General features: G+C 34.7%; 1 long non-coding RNA gene across 1 annotated transcript in view; it reads left to right on the top strand.

Moving 5' to 3' along the window:
• LOC140526423 (uncharacterized) overlaps positions 1-18544 on the top strand; it is a 180491-nt gene extending 161947 nt beyond the window's left edge. Inside the window, exon 3 of the long non-coding RNA XR_011974366.1 lies at positions 14683-18544. This is a non-coding gene — a long non-coding RNA (uncharacterized lncRNA). The remainder of the gene's footprint in view (positions 1-14682) is intronic.
• The last annotated feature ends 1200 nt before the right edge of the window (positions 18545-19744 follow it).

The following is a 19744-nucleotide window of genomic DNA, read 5'->3' as shown; positions in this document are numbered from 1 at the left end:
TGCTCCCACATAGTTTTTCATTTGTTTATTTATTTGTTTTACTTTGATTTTTTTTCCTGTATTTTGAAAGCTTTTCATTCCATATAGTTGGGACATGTTGAGTATGGGAACATACATTAAAGATATTATTCTTGGGAAAACAGAAAAGAGTCCTGCTAGGGAGGGCGGAGCCAAGATGGCGGAGTAGAAAGACGCACATACACATAGCTCTGAACCCACAACCCATAGAATGGCTACAGGGAAGTAACTCACGGCGAATTCCGCACCCAGAGGCCACGGAACATTGGAGCGAGGGAGATTTCTGTTCCAGAGAGACCTGCAAACCTCTCGCGGGGGGTCCTTCGCGCCGCGGACTGGGCGCCGGGACTGGGAGCTGAGTGCAGCCCTGCCGCGGCCGCGGCACCGAGAGGAAAAGATCCGAGCAGGCTTCACAGACAGGATCTCCAGCGGCCACGCGGGTCCCTCCACCCACAGAGGGATCTGCAAACCTCTCGCAAAAGGTCCATCGCGCTGCAGACACAAAGCCCAGCCCGGACCTGCTGCGGCCAAGGCTGCGGCACCGAGAGAAACAGATCCGAGCAGGCTTCAGGGACGGGATCTCCAGCGGCTGCACAAGTCCCTCCACCCACAGGTGACAGGGGTGGGTGAGAGAGTCTCTTTGGCGGGTCGAGAGGGGAGTGGGGTGCCCCCATAATTCAGGCCCCCCCCCCCGGGAGGTAGAAGCTGAGAGGCGGCTGCAGACAGGGGCTCCCCAAGCCGGCGGGAGCCTGAATCTATTGCGGAAGGTCTGCGCATAAACCCCCTGAGGGAACTGAGCCTGAGAGGTGGCCCTGCCCCGATCTCAGCACCACATCATAATCTCATACTGAATAGCAGCCCTGCCCCCGCCAAAAGCCCTGAGGCTGGAAGCAGCATTTGAATCTCAGACCACAAACACGGGCTGGGAGGATCAGGAGGTGAGGTGGGTGTGAGGAAAATATTCAGAGGTCAAGTCACTGGCTGGGAAAATGCCCAGAAAAGGGAAAAGAAATAAGACTATAGAAGGTTACTTTCTTGGCGAACAGGCATTTCCTCCCTTCCTTTCTGATGAGGAAGAACAATGCTTACCATCAGGCAAAGACACAGAAATCAAGGCTTCTGTGTCCCAGCCCACCCAATGGGCTCAGGCCATGGAAGAGCTCAAAAAGAATTTTGAAAATCAAGTTAGAGAGGTGGAGGAAAAGCTGGGAAGAGAAATGAGAGACATGAAGTCAAAGCATGAACAGCAGATCAGCTCCCTGCTAAGGGAGACCCAAAAAAATGTTGAAGAAATTAACACCTTAAAAACTAGCCTAACTCAATTGGCAAAAGAGGTTCAAAAAGCCAATGAGGAGAAGAATGCTTTCAAAAGCAGAATTAGCCAAATGGAAAAGGAGATTCAAAAGCTCACTGAAGAAAATAGTTCTTTCAAAATTAGAATGGCACAGATGGAGGCTAATGACTTTATGCAAAACCAAGAAATCACAGAACAAAGAGAGAAGAATGGAAAAATGGAAGATAATGTGAAATATCTCATTGGAAAAACAACAGACCTGGAAAATAGATCCAGGAGAGACAATTTAAAAATTATGGGACTACCTGAAAGCCATGATCAAAAGAAGAGCCTAGACATCATCCTTCATGAAATTATCAAGGAAAACTGCCCTGAGATTCTAGAACCAGAGGGCAAAATAAATATTCAAGGAATCCACAGAACACCGCCTGAAAGAGATCCAAAAAGAGAAACTCCTAGGAACATTGTGGCCAAATTCCAGAGTTCCCAGGTCAAGGAGAAAATACTGCAGGCAGCTAGAAAGAAACAATTCAAGTATTGTGGAAATACAATCAGGATAACACAAGATCTAGCAGCCTCTACATTAAGGGATCGAAGGGCATGGAACAGTATATTCCAGAAGTCAAAGGAACTAGGACTAAAACCAAGAATCACCTACCCAGCAAAACTGACTATAATACTTCAGGGAAAAAAATGGTCTTTCAATGAAATAGAGGATTTTCAAGTATTCTTGATGAAAAGACCAGAGCTGAAAAGAAAATTTGACTTTCAAACACAAGAATGAAGAGAACCATGAAAAGGTGAACAGCAAAGTGAAGTCATAAGGGACTTACTAAAGCTGAACTGTTTACATTCCTACATGGAAAGACAATATTTGTAACTCTTGAAACATTTCAGTATCTGGGTACTGGGTGGGATTACACATGCACACACGCTCACATACATAGAGACAGAGTGCACAGAGTGAATTGAATAGGTTGGGATCATATCTTTAAAACAAAATGAAATCAAGCAGTGAGAGAGAAATATATTGGGAAGAGAAAGGGAGAAATTGAATGGGGCAAATTATCTCTCATAAAAGAGGCAATCAAAAGACTCATTAGTGGAGGGATAAAGAGGGGAGGTGAGAGAAAAACGTGAAGTCTACTCTCATCACATTCCACTAAAGAAAAGAATAAAGTGCACACTCATTTTGGTAGGAAAACCTATCTCACAATACAGGAAAGTGGGGGATAAGGGGACAAGCAGGGTGGGGGGGATGATAGAAGGCAGGGCATGAGGAGGAGAGTGCAATTTGAGGTCGACACTCATGGGGAGGGATAGGATCAAAAGAGAATAGAAGTAATGGGGGACAGGATAGGATGGAGGGAAATATAGTTAGTCCTATACAACACAACTATTATGGAAGTCATTTGCAAAACTACACAGATATGGCCTATATTGAATTGCTTGCCTTCCAAAGGGAAGGGGTGGGGAGGGAGGGAGGAAGAGAAGTTGGAACTCAAAGTGTTAGGATCAACTGTCGAGTAATGTTCTTGCCACTAGGAAATAAGAAAAACAGGTAAAGGGGTATAGAAAGCTATCTGCCCCTACAGGACAAAAGAGAAGATGGAGACAAGGGCAGAGAGGGATGATAGAAGAGAGAGCAGATTGGTCATAGGGGCAATTAGAATGCTTGGTGTTTGGGGGGGGAGGGGATAAAAGGGGAGAAAATTTGTAACCCAAAATTTTGTGAAAATGAATGTTAAAAGTTAAATAAATAAATTTAATAATAAAAAAAAAGATATTATTCTTAAATTTTGACTGTAATGATACTCTAATTCAAGTACAGTATATTTGTTGAATTATCACATCAAGTGATCAAGTTGACAAGCATTAATTAAGCATCTGATGCATGGTAGATACTGTGCTAAGGATATTGTAGAGTTTGTATTTATAATGTAGAGATTTGTCATCTGTTTATTTATAAATGAGAAAGAATTTCTACTGCATAATTCTAGCCGCCTCATTGTATATTTCCAGGTATCCAGTCAATGCTAAATTTTTACAGTCTTCAGTGATGTCCCACAGTTTTCACTATTTTCTTATATATCATTTGACCCCCTCTCTTACTTGACAGTCATATTCAGTTCTATTCAGAGGTCATGAGAACAAATCTAAGGCTAGGCCAACATAGTTGGTTTAAACTGTCTCCCTGGAAGACAACACAGTTTATAATCATGATTTCTTCATGTTATTGTGTTGATGATGCATTTTGAAATATACAAAGGTTTTCCATGTGGACGTCGAATACTCTGATGTTTCACTGTACTTAGTTCTGTTGAATAATTGAGTAAAGTATTTATTAAGCACTTATATGCAAAGTACCATTATATATGTTATATCACATGTTATATATGGATATATAATATATATATTTGTGAGCACGTATGTGTGTGCGTGGGGGGGTCCATAAGGGCAGAACTGAGTTTCCGAGAAGACATCTACATGATTTCACCATGTCCTCTGCTCCTTTGACAAAATATTATTGGCTGTGTTCATGTTATTGTTACTCATGGATGACTTTTTTCCTCCTCCTCTTTCTTTTTCTTCTTTCTGTTACTATCTTATTTCCTATTTCTTGATGTATTTCAGAAAGAAACAATTCTAGTATAATTTACTATTCTGCTGTTTTAAAAAATATTTTGAAATATTTATTTAATGTCTTAGCAAGGTAGAATATGTATTGGACTTGAAGTAGGGGAGGCCTGGGTTCAAATCCTTTTAAATCAACTCTTCCTAGTTGTGTGACTTTCATATAAAAGATTTAATTTTAAAATGAGTGTGTTTAAGGAATTAGGGAACGTGATAAGAGAGAATGTTTTTGCTTCCCTGCTACTGAAAACAAAATGTACCCAATTTCAAAGATGGGAACAAAGTTCTGCTTGCCATGTGAAACCACAAACAAAACAGGGAGATGTTTGTTTAGTTTCTAATAATTATCTCTTCATTTGTTGGTCTACAGATCTGCCACACACGAGAAATGATTAAGTGAAATCATTAATGGGTATAGAAAATGCTTCATTTAAAACAGTTTATTATATATACATCAAATTTAAAAGGTCAGCAATGGAGGACATGATCAGAGTCAGCTTGTAATTAAAGTGTTTTATTATAAATAAAACTGTCCTTTTGTTCTCAGAGAACAGCAAACACTGAGAGGACTGACTTGACTGATCCTGGATTTTTTTTTTTAATTAAACAAGTTTTTTCCCAAAATTCTAAAAGTCAATTGCATTACTCTTATAATTTATTAAACATTGGCCCCAATTAGCTAGACATTTAGCTGTTTCTTAGAAAAATGCAAAGAAATAAAATGAAAATATTTTATAAGCTATATTACAGGAATTTAGAGAGGCTTCTAAGTCTGAAAGTTGAAAAAATTAAATAGAAATGTCACCCTTTACACAATTAGGAACCAATGGCTATATGTATAAAAACAAAGTCAGAGTCAACATTTCACATAGTGACTATAGAAAAGTTAAAACTTCCTCCAGATATTCCAAAAGGAAAGACAAAGGCCTTAACAAATGCTAAATTATACATCCAGTCAGGTTTGAGGTCAACAAATGAGTACAAGCATCTCACTACTTCATATTATTGTGGGGAGAAATAATTTTTTTCTGAAGACATAAATCACAAGAAAGTCCATTCATTTTCAAATTTTTAAAGCTTTAAGCAGCTAAATACCATTGCTGGCACACTATTATTCAGGCTTGTCTAGTCCAACATGAAATTCATATTTCTAGACCTTAATAATAGTTTTCCTTTAAAGTAGAGGGGTGTGTGGATTTTTTTTTTTCAAATTATCATTAATAGCTAAATACCTTTGGCTCAACATATGGGGAAAAGATAGAATCAATCAGTGGCAATTTTTCTCTCTTATGTTATATGTTTATAATTTTCTTGCTCCACTTGCTTTCCTATTCTTCATTTATATACAAGATACAAAATGCAACTATAGTCTCCACTGTACTCTTTGGTACCAAAGAATCGTGGATTATCGGGTCACCTATTTTCTTTTTGTCTACTATTCTAAGATTTACCTTATTGTATAAGAGACTATAATGCTATTCATTTGAGAACAGTATTTGTGTGAATTTTTATAAACAACCTCTCCATATCACTGTTCTTGACTTTTGTGTTGTTTTATCAAATATACGTAGAAGAAAGAGGTTTAATAATTATTTCCCTAGACGGAGTCCAGGAACCTATCTCAGAATAGCAGCCTTTGCCGAGAACCTTAAATTTATTTCATTCAAGTTTCTTCTGAACAGGTGGAAAAGGAAGCAGGGTTGAACTTAAGGATAATCCATTTTTCATAAAATGAAAGCTTTTGGTTTTTTTCTTCTATATCTAGTTATGTTGAAAACAGAACACCATATTTCTAAGATTCATATGAATGATGTCGCATAAGAAAATAAATTGGCAGTATATCACAATTCATATGTATAAAAATGTTAAGGGAAATTCATTAACATAATAGATGATGACAATCAGTGTGGCCTGATTAAGGAGCTGGCCTCTGAGTCAGGATGACCTGGTTCATGTCTTGACTCTGATTCCACACTGGCTATTCCAACCTTAGTCACAAGTTCTACCAACCCCTCTTAGAGTTGGAGAGTACACGCCAATTTGTATTGATGAAGTGAGTTTCCTTACTTGGATTCCCCTGGACTAGTGCACAAAGGGAAAAAATTGAGAAGATGAGAGAGAAGACAATATGGTAGTTGCCAAGCTAAAAATGCTAATATAAATTTCAGATTCTTCTGAATTTGTTAAGGTAGGAAATTCTAGGGAGAATTATACAATAATAGAAGTGGAATGGACATTGTGATAAGTTAACAATACTGACAAGAATGTCACTGATTTTCATTGATGGACCATTTTCCACAAGGAATTCTCCCTCAAACTCAGGTCAAATCTAAAAATAAAAATAATAAACAATAAATAAAAGCATGAAAGAAAAAATGCCTAAAGCCTAATTAGGGCAATTGCCCAAAGGAAAACAAAAATAGCAGGCCACTCTGCTAACTTTCAAAGATTAACAAAGAAATATCATCAGTCCTAATTCACACATACATTCGCATATTTTCCTTCCATGTAAATGTGGGGTTGAAAACACCCCACTTGGCTTTAGTGACTTGAGGAGGTGAGAATACTGATGGAATCAGACAATCAGAACTGATTGTTACCAGTGTCTATACCTGTCCTTGATCAAGGTCACTGTAAGGGAGACAACTTTACAACTAAACACAGTAACAGCAATGTTGTATAATGATCAACTGTGAATGACTGAACTATTTTCAGCAATAGCTGAGACAATTCCAAAGGATTTATGATCAAAAAAAGTTGCCATCCATCTCCAAAAAAGGAGCTGATATAATCTGAACACATATCAAAACACAGTTTTTAAAATTTAGATTTTGTTTTTATTTTTTGCTCTGTGTTTTCTTTTACAACAAGACTGATATGGAAATATGTTTTGCATGACTGTGTGTATATAACCTAAATAAATTGCTTTCCTTCACAGTGAGGAGGGAGGAGATGGAAAGAATAAATTTGGAACTCAAATTTTTTAAATGAATATTAAAATTTATTTTACATATAATTGGCAAAAAATGAATTTAAAAACAACAAAAGTTCCTTGAGAGCAAGAACTGTCTTCTTTTTTTGCTTGTATTCCCAGTGATTAGCAAAGTGCCTGGAAGATAATAAGTACTTAATAAGCATGTTTCAGGCTTATGGACTGGATTGTAAAAGTTGAAGTAAAGGTAGGACTGAGTTGTGACAGAGAAAGGAGATATCCAGGAAAGTTAATGTCTCTATGAGCATCTCCCAGAGGAGGATCCAGGCTGAGGGAAGTACTTTGAAAATTCAGTTCATTTCCCAATTTCCCCTCTCAATGCCTGTCTATCCACAGACAAAGATATAATATAATCTACTATTTCATTACCCAAATATTTCCCATAAACTGAATATATATTAAACCACAAAGAGAATTTGGGTTAATTTGAGAAAGATATAATGGCAAAGTTAAGTGGAGAAACCAACCTCTACACAGATATTAGAATTATGCTAACTTGAGACTTCCATTATTGTCACTGAACTCAGAATCTTTCTTCTAAAATAAACTCTCTAAATCCAAAGATATCAAGTAGACTTAGGGGCCATTTATCTTGCTCCATAGGCTTAAAATGAGCTAAATGTTAGAATAGAGTGTTCCACACACATTTTTTCATTCATACATAGTTTCTGGTTACTTATCTTGACTTGGAGAGCACATGTGGTACACAGGCTCTGGAAATGTCTTAATGAAGCTGAGATGTTGTCGTAGACTGAATGGAATGTCTCTGGGAAGATTCAATACCTCGGTTATTTTTTCCATAATCTCTACAGTGAAAGTTGTTTTAAATTGTCTTTTTCTAGTTTGATGCCACTGTGCCTAGTGCATCTGTCCATGATTTTTATTCCATGTGGTATCTTAGTCTTTATGGCTGATTGAAATTTCACTAATACAAGGAGATTGTAAACTGCATGAGGACAAGGCCTGTGTTACCTTGCATCCTTATTTCTCTAGTTTCTAGCCCCATTCCACACACAGTGACTCTGAAAAATCTGTTCTTTGATAACTTCCACAGAGTTTTCAAAGACTGACATCCATAAAGAATACGGACATATGTACTCTCAAGATATCAGTAGCAACCCAAATGTCTATGTAAAATCAGACTTTGACTTTCTATTTTAATTAATTGAACCTCTAAAATAAAAATGTTATTCCTTTATTACCCTCACCATCAGCTTATATCATAAGTATTGACAAACTCTGTCCTAAATTATACCTCACATTTAGAAATCATACAACCAAAACATCCCATTTTATAATTTTTGAATGACTCCTAAATACGTTAAGTGACTTTCTCAAGGTCTCACATCTAACTAGCAGAAAAGACAGAACAGAAATGCAAATTATTGGGACAAGAAACACATTGTGTTATCAATTAATTTGGGATGCTCATCCCATCTCATAGATATGTGCATTGATTAAGAAAAAGAAAAAAAGACAAGACAAGACTGAGAAGTATTATTGTTTGTTTATAGTCATTTTTAAGGTAATAGCCTCTTTATGACATAATTAAGATCTACTCTTTCCTTGAAAATGCTTACAATAATAACAATACTTGTCAAAATTTATAACATTTTAAAGTATATAACATGAGATGTAGAAAGATAGATAGATAGATAGATAGATAGATAGATAGATAGATAGATAGATAGATAGATAGACAGACAGACAGATAGATAGATAGATATGGAGGTCCAATAACCTATCTAATATACCACATTGCTGCCTCCTACACTGCCACAATACTTTAATTTCTAAAGGATTCATTATCTTATCAATGTAGGCATTCCTTCCACCTAAAGAGAATAGGAGCCTTTCCATGCCTTAGTAGACAACTTTCATAAGTTCCTGCAGAACTTTCTGCACTTAGCGAGACTAGTCCCTCCATAACAGATATCATTCACTTCATTGAGGCCATCCTTGAAATGTCACTACTTTGCAAAAGCCAGTTAGATTTTTTTATCCTGTCTTAGCATGACCTCAAAGAATTCAAGGTCAGTCACTTCTATACCACAGTGAGATGCTAAAGGGAGATGTAATTGAAAGCCATATTAGTACATATCATCTACCTGCTAGATACAGATTTAGATACACAAACATGCATATATATATATGTATATGTATATATATACATATATGCATGAATATATGTATATTGGAGGTTTGTATGTGTGTATACATTAATATATGTTTATTTTTACAATTGTAATAATTTCATTATCCAGTATTTATAACTATTTTGCAATCATTACTTTTCATATCTGAATTTGCTGAAATGTGCACGCATTTTAACTCAACAATTAAAATTACTGCTGCAAATTTAAATGAACACATTTAACTTAAGATTTCAACAATCTTTTCTAAGGACTCTAATGCAAATTCTTAACCATCTACACATAACTTTCTATGTAATAATTGTAAAACTGGAAAATAATTGAATTTACAGCAATGAAAATTCTTGTGATGAAAGGGTTCTTGACCCTTTTAACTGGAAACAATCTATGTAGTATCAATGCTATCTAAGAGACATGAGTGACAAGATGGTGGAATGATTGTTTAAATGTGGCAACCCTCACACATACTTTGACTTCCCTAAGAGTTACCCCACATTCAATATATTTTGGAGGTCCACATCCATTCAATATAATGACTCATGAGCCCCCACCAATGTGTTTACATTTCTTGTTGTTAGCCAGTAGATGCAATTAGTTCAAAGTAAAAGCATTTAATGGAAAAACATAGTAAGGAGATTTGCAATAAAAAAATCTTTCCATAAATGTACAACAACTCTCACAGAGATATACATATTTCCTGGAAAAGGAAATAGCAAACCACTCCAATACTTTTTTCTTTAAAACAGATCTATTTCTCAATAAACTCAAAGATTCTTTTCTTGTAAAGTTTTATCTCATTTTTCATTAACAAAAGAAAGTAAGTGATTTCATCCATATTCACTAAGAGGGCTAGTGACCATTTACAAAGAAAGTGCACTTCATTATTAGTTTTGTGAATTGTTTTACCTTGCTACAAGAAAGATCTAGATTGATAGAACCAAACTCTCTATTTTTCAAAAGATTTTTTATTATTAACAACTATGGTCTTTTCCTTCCCACCCCCAAATAATATAAAGGGGGAAAAGATTCTTTTAGTAAATTTGCATAGCCAAGCAAAGCAAACTCTCTCATTATCTGTAGATATCAATATCGATATGGATATACATATAGATATATGTGTGTATAAAATTCTGCACACTAAATTCATTTATCAAGAGGTAGCAAATGTATTATATCACCAGTATTCTAGAGTCATGAATGTTCATTGTATTGATAATAGTTCTTAGAGCTTTCAAGGCTGTCTTCACAGTGTTGTTACAGTATAAATTATGCTGGTTCTTCTCATTTCATTCTTCATCAATTTATAAAAGTTTTCAAACATGTTAATTTTTGGAATATTGATGTGATAGTATAAACTATTCTGGTTATCCTTGTTTTGCTCTGCATCAGTTCATGTCTTTCTATGTCTTTTTGAAATAATTTTTTCCTCTTTTTTATAGCAAAATAGTATTCCTTTACATTCAAATATCACAAATTATTCAGTTATTCCTCAATTGATGGGTATGCCCTTGGTTTCAAGATTTTTGCCACCACAAAAAAGAGTTACTATAAATATTTTTGTACATATAGAACTCTTTCTTATTTTTTTTTATCTCTGGAACCTAGCAGTTATAGCTGCATAGGACATGCATGTACTATTTAGCAAATTTTTGTGTATAATCCCAAATTGTGTTCTGGAATTGTTGTACAATTCTCAAGCCCACCAGCAGTGCATCAGTGTGCCTATTTTCTTACCGGTACTCCAGTATTTATAATTTTTTTAATCTTTGATAATCTGATTGATGCATGTGAGGTAGAATCTCAGAATTGCTTTAATTTTCATTTCTCTAATAGTGATTCGGAACATTTTTTAGGGCTATAGATAGCCTGGGTTTCTTTCCTTGAGAACTGGCTATTCATATTCTGAATTATTTGTCAAGTGGGAATTGCTCTTACTTTTTACAAATTTGAATCAGTTCTTTATATATCTTGCAAATAAGACTTCTATCAGAGGAACTTGCTAACAAGATTTTTATCTGCTTAATGGTTTCTCTTTGCATCTTACACGTATTTGACTTTTTGTTTAAAGTTTTCTAATTTTATGTAATGAAAATTGTCCATTTTATCTTTTGTGAGCCTCTCTTTCCCTTGTTTGGTCATGAATTTTTCTTCTATCCCTAGGTCTAGTGTTCATTTTTTCCCATGTTTCTCTAATTTGTTTATGATGAGACATTTCATATCTAGGTCAAGTGTCCATTTGGAACTTGTCTTGGAATAACCTCTGAAGTGTGGAACTAAACCTAGTTTGTTCCATGCTTCTGTACAATTTCCCCAGTAGTTTTTATCAAATAGCACATGAGTCCTATTCGAGTAGCTAAGAACTTTGCGTTTATTGAATATCAGGGTGCTAATCTGTTCTACTGATCCATCTCTCTATTTTTTTGAAGACAAAATTGTTTTGTGAATTATTTCTTTGTGGGATAATTTGAGATCAGCCTCTGTTAGGCTCTTCTTTTTTTCTCATTTCTTTTCATTATTTCTCCTTATATTCTTGACTTAGTTCTTGACTTCATATGAATTTCACTATTTTTTTTAGTTCTATAAAGGAATCCTTTGGTTGTTTGAATGGTATATCATTGACTAAGTAATTTATGGAATAAGTTGACTATTCTAAGTCAGGTCTTTAGTCTTTAGATCCAGCTATCAAAAGCCTTGCAGAGTGTCAATAGGAAAAGAGTAGGTATTTTCTGTTAGACCCCAGTGTTTGAAGGTTGATCAAAGTCTTCTGATAGAGATACCTGTCTAGTGAGGGGTTTCAGAGTTACACATTCCCAAGATCTCTCTGAAAAGCTTAACTGGAATTAATTAAGAACAAAAGCGGAAGGACAAGGTAGTATAGTGGACAGAGCACTGACTCTGAAGTTACGAGGACTTTTGTTCAAATCTGACTTCAGACACTTAATTTGTTGTGTGAGCCTAAGCAAGTCACTTAACTCTCACTGTCTCAAAAAAACAAAAAAGTAGGGGGAAAAGAACAAAAGTTTGGCTAAAAGGGCAAGGTTAGTGTTCTCTACCAACCTCACCCAAATTCTGTCTTTATTATACATATCTGCCAATAGAAGAATCTCAATGTTTTGGTTCTGTATTTTGGCTGCTGAAAACCTCAGTCTCCCTACAGCAGCACAAATCCCAAACCCCAATAACCTCAAATTAAGAAGTAAATATGCCAAATTTGACTGCAATGCTCTTTATCCTATCTGGTCAGGAAAGTATTTGACACACTCCATAAAATACTTAAAACATCGATCGGCCCATCCATATGACAAAAAGACACTGAAAATGTGCATGAGGGTGGATATAGGGAGAGGGAGTCATGGATTACTTGAGATGAAGCAGGCTATAGTCTGATAAATGAGAAAACAGTTTCATGCGTATAAGAGAGGGAGCTAAAAATCATGCTAGAGTAGAGTTTAAATAGACCATACACCAAACTGTGCCCCTACATACTCCAAACTTGGGAGGCTAAAGCTATATGACCACAAAGATCTCTGTAGGATAAAACTGGAGTCACAGCAGTCAGTGGAAGGAAGAGGGAACAAAGAGGAGGAAATTTTGAGACAAATTACTGAGAACAGAAGAAAGAGTGAATTTGTAGTCACCTTTTGATGGTGGCAAAATATTGGAAATTTTGGGGCTGCCCATCAACTGGGGAATGATTGAATAAACTATGGAATATGAATGTAATGGAATACCATTGTACAATAAAAAATGATGAATAGGCAGATTTTAGAAAAACCTGGAAAGACTTGTACAAACTGATGCAAAGTGAAATGAGTAGAACCAGGAAAATATTGTAAATAGTATCAACATTGTGTGATGATCAACTAAAAATGACTCAGCTCTACTCAGCAATGCAATGATCCAAGACAAGTACAAAGGACTCATGAAGAAAAATGCTATCCATATGCAGATAAAGAACTGATGAACTGTGAATACAGATTGAAGCATATTTTTATTCACTTTATTCTTTTTGTATGTTTTTTCTTTTGATCTGTTTCTTCTTTCAGAGCTGTGACTAACATGGAAATATGTTTTACATGATAGCACATGTATAACCTATATACAATTCCCCACCATTTTCAGAAGAGGGGAGGGGAAAAGGGAGAAAAAATTGGAATTAAAAACCTTTTAAAAATGAGCATTAAACACTTTTGAGGAGGGACAGGGTCAAAGGAGAGAACAGAATAAATGAGAGTGACAGAATAGGATGAAGGGAAATATACTTAGTCTTTCATAACAATGACTATTATGGAAGTATTTTATATGCCTACACATGTTTTACCTATATTGAATTGCTTGCCTTCTCAATGAAGGTAGTTAGGGAGGGAGGAAAAGAGAGAATTTGGAGCTCAAAGTTTTCAAACCAATGTTAAAAATTGTTTTACATGCAACTATGAAATGAGATATACAGAAAAAAGGGACTAGAAATCTATATTGCCCTACAGGAAAAGAGAAGAGGTGGGAGGATGATAGAAGGGAGGGCAAATTGAGGAAAGGGATAACCGGAATGGAAGCCATCGTGGGGTGAGTGGGAGGGAAGAAAGACATGAAGAGAAAATTTGAAACTCAAAATCTTGTGGAAGTGAGTGTTGAAAATTAAAAATTAATTAATTAAAAATGAATGGTAAAAAAAAAGTCTTGACCTGCAATTGAGAAAAAAATTAAAAAAAGAAGAAAGAGTGAATACACAAAGGTTAAGGGGGGGAGTGCAACCCTAGATTCTAAGCAGTTAAATAGTGAGATTCATAAAGAAAAGGAGTAATGAAGATTTTTTTAAAATGTTGCAACATAATAATAGAAAACATCTATACTTCACTTTAAGATTTTCAAAGCCCTTAACAACTAATTATATCTTCATAAGTTAACCACAACCCTGAGAGGAACATGCTAATGCTATCACCATTTCATAGATGAGGAAATTGAAATAGACAGCAAGGTTTAACCACTGGCCCTGAGTCACATAAGACCAGATTTAAACTTAGGTTTTCTTCCTACTTTTAGCCTTCTGTCTACTGCATTACCTTATGTCTTAAAGGAACAGAAACAAAAACTATCGATGATATAAAAACAAACAAATAAACAAATAATTAAATAAATAAATGAGCGCAATAAAGACTTCAGATACAACAGAAAGAAACCCCAGAATGGTACAAAAGGGAAATAAACTTTTAAAAGAAGATATTAGGATGGAAATTAGATTTCAAATTGGAGTTTCATCAAGAAATAAAGTAGAAAAACAAAAGGGTAAAAATCTTACAGCACACAATAGAGAACTCTCTGGTATTACAAAAGTCTAAAACATAACAAATCTGAAAATAAAAATATAGAAGTAGAAGAAAATTTTGGCAACAAGTGACATAGAAAGCAACTTTGAAAGAGCACACAAATTGTACACAAATCCAAATAATTGATCTTAAAGATAGAATACACAGAGATAACCTAAGGATTACGCATGTCCCAGAAAAAATGATAAATTCAAAATCCTGAATTTCATACTGAAGGAGCTAACATAATTTTTTTCTTTTCTTTTTTTTCTTTTTTTTTACAAATAGGAGTCAAAGTAATGATAGACTAGTGCATAGATTGACAAATGTGGAAAAAGTCCAGGATATGAGCTGCTTAAACTTCAGAGCTGTTAAGTGAAACAACAAATGTTATAAGCAGTTAAGATGGAGACCTGTAACTATAAAGGAAAGTTGATTTCACTACCTCAGGGTCACTCCCTACTTATGAAAAATCAGAGAAGAAATTAAAATATTTATGATATTTCTAAAGACAGAGGAAATTGAGATGTACCACAGTGTAACATCCAGAAAAACTATAATTAATCATCTATGAAGAGACGTGGATTTTCAACAAGAGAGAAGCATTAGAATCATTCCTACCAAAGGAAAATGAAAGAAAGCAGAAAATCAAATTACCAAAATTAAAAAATTAACAATATTAATTCGCAATTAAATGAAAGGAAATAAAAAGAATTTCCAAAACCTACATAATTTATACCGTCGCAAAACTGTGAACTGAATGAAAGTAGATGATTACCAATAAAAATATAAACTATCAATATTATTCAAACAAAACATAGATATCTTTTTCTTAATGACCTTTGTATCATTTAGGAGAATGAAACTGAATGAACCATTTATCCAATCAATATCCATTGCACAAAAAATTTTCCTCAATAATTGTGAAAGAAGATATTGTATCATTCCTTTCATGAGACAAATACATTTCTAAAACTCAAATCAGAGAGGAATAAAGCTATCAAATAATGTCACTATTGAATATTGATGCTATTTTTTAAACAGTCTTAACAAAAAAAGATTAAATCAATAAATCCATGAAAGTATATTGGTTACTGGAATGGGTTTATTCCTAGATTAAATAATATTAGGAAAACAGTTCTCATGGTTAGACATATAAACATTAGCAAAAATAAAAGCCTTCATATCAAAATATTCAGAAAAAAAGTCTTTAATAAGGTAGAACTATCACTTATACTAAAAATCCCCAAAAAGCAGAGACATGGAACAACCAAATTTAATTTTATAAAAAGATTACCTTAATATTAAAATATTTGATCATGAATGACAATAAAAAATATTAAACATTTTTTTTTTATAAAACTCTGTAACTCCAAAACCTTAGAAAACCCTCTCTGGTCCAGTGTCAAGCTTAGGCAGTACAAGGAATTTCAGAGTCTTGTATTTCAGGATTTGATTTTATGGATCGACTCCCACAACATCCATCTTCTCAATCTTCTCATAGAAACCTAAGCAAGCCTCCATCACTGCGTAAGAAGGGGTAATGTTGATTTTTCCAGGACACAGAAAGGAAACAGAGAAGGATTAGAAAAGTTAGGGGTTATAGGAAGATGATAGAGAGGTGCAAGCAACACAGAGTTGGAACAATGCTGGCTAGAGGAGAAAGAGCTTCTGTTTCTGCGGAAAAGATCTGTGCATCCATGAAAGGGTGAAGGAGCAAAGCACGACAAGAAAAAACCAGAAACAACCAAATTTAAGAGAAAGTCAGAAAGACCAAGTCTAAAAGAGAAAATCTGAGTAATAATCTTGGTTACAAGTAGATAAAATGAATGAATTCAAGAGAGAAGAGAAAGAGGGGAAGACATTCATATATTTATGTATACATACATATATGTGTACATGTAGACACACACATATATGTGCATGTGTATGTTATATATATGTATGTATTATACTATGACAGTAAATGAATCAAAATTCTAAAATGAAAAAGAGACACCTGTGGACTCAGAATTACTGAGGGAAAAGCAAGAAACTCCAGAATGATTCAAAAGAGAAATAAAACAATTAAAAGAAAATATTAAGAATGAAATTATTTAGAAATCGTAACTCAAAATGCAGAATTTTTATACCAGCAATAGCAGCGCATAAAACTTGGAAGACATGATAGACATTTCCTCCCAATAAATCCAAGTTCTAAGAAAGAAAATGGCAAGCTTGAAAAAAAAATACATGAATTCTATTACTAGAAATATGACCCCAAATCAAAGATGCACGTAGATGACTTATGCATCATAGACTTTACAGAAGAATCTAATCTACCCCTACTAAAAAAAAGATCATTAATACCACCCTTTATAAAATGATGCAAAAAACTATCCATAATACAAAATACAGATGCAAAGAGTTGACCATTAAAAGATATATATCCCCACTAGATTTAAATTAAAAAAAAACCTTATTTGAAATTCCAATTTGAAATGTGGTGGCCAAATTTCATAATTTCAATAACAAAGCAAAAAAAAACTTTGCAAGTTATCAGGAGAATATCTTCAAATATTCTGAGCAATAAATCATGCATCCTAGGATTGTTTTGTAGTCATGAGTAATCAGAGGAAATAATGGTGCAAAATAATCTAAAAATCAAAAAGCTGCAACCTAAGAAGGTAAGATAACCCAAAAAGTGAAAAATATGAACATTAAACAAAAAGGAGGCGTGTTAAGGATTCCTGGTATTAGTAGATTTTTTTAGGAAGGGGAATGAGAGATGAGCTAAATACTTACCTTATGAACATCTTTACACAATGGGAACATATAACCATCCCTGGGGCTTTGGGGCTTACCTGATTGTCAGTGACAGCGGATGGTTGGGGTTGGTACTAATGAGGATGGCAAATCACTTCTGCAAAGTTTGCTTTTTTCTCTGCTTACTGAGGGATTAGGGCAGGTAATTTGCTGGGCACCAATTTTCCTAGAGATTTAAGGCACAAAGCCTTTGTCTATTTCCCCTGGGATATAAGGGGAAGTTATGGTCATGAAAGTAGCAATGGTTTGACTTACCTGGCACATTCTACCTCATATCTTATCCACATGGTGCTTTTGCTGCTTTAGCTATACTACCTTGTTTACCATACCAGTAGTAGTTGGTTGACAGCTGATGGTGGTAGTAGCAGGGATAGGGTCCTTGCTTCTCCTGATAATGGCTATGGGGATTCATGAACTAGCAAACTGGAAAAGATGAAAATAATATAGTAAATGTAAGAAGGGGAGGTTTAGTAGAGCTATGAATTGATTAATTAACTAATTGTAATTATACTTTAAAAAAAAGTAACTAAAATGTCTATACCTTTGACCTAGGGATCCCACTGCTGGATAAATGATTCCAGATGGCAAAAGACAGTAAAAAAAGAACCAATCTCATATACATCAAAATATTTGTAGCCATACTTTTTACTATTGCAAAAAAAACTGGAACCAAATGGATGACCTGAGGAATGACTGAACAAATTGTGGTTCATGAATGAGGCAGCTGGGTGGCACAGTGGATAGAGCATTGGACTTGGTGTCAGGAAAACCTGAGTTCAAATTTAGCCTCAGAAACTTACTAGTTCTATGACTCTGGTTAAGTCACTCAAACTCTCTGTACCTCAGTTTCTTCAGCTGTAAAATGAGAATGGTAATGGTTTCTATAATCTAGAGTTGTGAAGATCAAATTGAATATTTGAAAAATTGTTTGTAAATCTTTGTATGCTATATCAAATATAGTTATTATTATTATTTTGATGGGAATAATAATTTGCATTATTAAAAACAACAATGAATATAGATAATTCTAAGAGACATCAGGATAAGTTCTACGAATTGCTTTGGAGTGAAGTAACTAGAAACAGAAAAATAATTCACATGACTCAAATAACATAAATAAAGAAGACACAAAAACAAAGTAGAACACTACGTAATTATAATGACCCATCTTGGCCCTGGAGAACAGATGAGAAAATACAACTCTTTTCTTTCCTTGAAAAAGTCAGAGTCCACAGGTGCATTATGTTACACATTAAATTCAATACAATCCCCATGTCAACTGAGTCATTTTTCTTTGCTACAAGGAAAGATTAGCTTAGTAGACAAGGATATATTTGGAAATGACTATGAGCTAAAAATATAACTTATCAATTGACTTTTTAAAAAGTTTGTACATGAGATAATGTACAATAATAAAAATATTTAGTCTCATAAAAACCATATGTATATATATATGCACTTTTTTACATTTGAAGTTTTTCTTTATTAATAATGGGAATAGAAAATTTTGTAACAGCTGGATGAATACTTACTGCAGATCCAGTCCATTTATTTTCATACCTAGTTTGATAGAGGGAGCACAGCATATTGGATAGAGATCTGACTGAAGTCAAGAGTGTCTGTGTTCAAATCCAACCTCTCACAGTTAAGAACTATATTTATGTAATGGCTGATGGGTCACTTAGACTCTCTCAGTTTCAGACAACTCTATATTTGTGGTTATAATCTTTGTTGATAGCAAAGTATATCACAGATCCTTGATATATTGATGCATACTTTTGTAACATGTATATGGGTGACATTTAATATGTAAACTGTTGGCTCCCATGTAGTCAGGCTAAATCTGAGATCTAGCCCAGTTCTTTAAAAAGGAAGCCTCAATTTCTGCCCTTTCAGGGATTAAAAAAAAAAAGCTAAGACTAGATGTTAACTCCTTGTCTCTTATTTCCAAGAGGTATATTTGTATTACCTCTATCCAGCATACCTCAAGTATGTTTAAGTAGAGGATTTATGGTACTTTGGATCCAAGGATCGTTGTTGCATAATTGATCATGCTCAAGAGTAACTTAATGGCTTAATATCACCAGCAAAGCTCCCTCTCACCAAATTCTGGTTACAAAAAAAAAAAAATCATCATGAATAACACATAGTGAAAAAACTCATTTATCCAAGAAAAACAGTAAATAGAAGTCAACAGAGGAATACAGGTTAGCATAGGTCAAAGAATCCACTGTAGGAAAAGTGCTATTGAGATGGGATGGAGATAAAATAACTCAATCAAGGAGAGAGAATGATCTTACTCAAGGGAAATCAGGACTCTCTAGGGTTACAAGCACTGAAAGTCAAGGGACATGTTGGGGACTGGCTTTCCTCCACTTCCTAGGATTGATTCTCCAGTGTAAAATTCAAAAACCTGCATTTCACCTCTCATGGCCCAGAATATGAGTTACTTGTGGGCAAAGACTCTCTTTTGTTTTTCTTTGTATCCACATAATTGTCCAGTGCCTAGCACATAATTGTTATGTTCACTCTTCATTGCCGAAGA

Source organism: Notamacropus eugenii, chromosome 2, assembly GCF_028372415.1.
Source record: "Notamacropus eugenii isolate mMacEug1 chromosome 2, mMacEug1.pri_v2, whole genome shotgun sequence".
In the NCBI taxonomy this organism is placed as follows: Eukaryota; Metazoa; Chordata; class Mammalia; order Diprotodontia; family Macropodidae; genus Notamacropus; species Notamacropus eugenii.
Note: the sequence above shows the minus strand (reverse complement) of the source record. Positions and strands in the feature narration are given on the sequence as shown.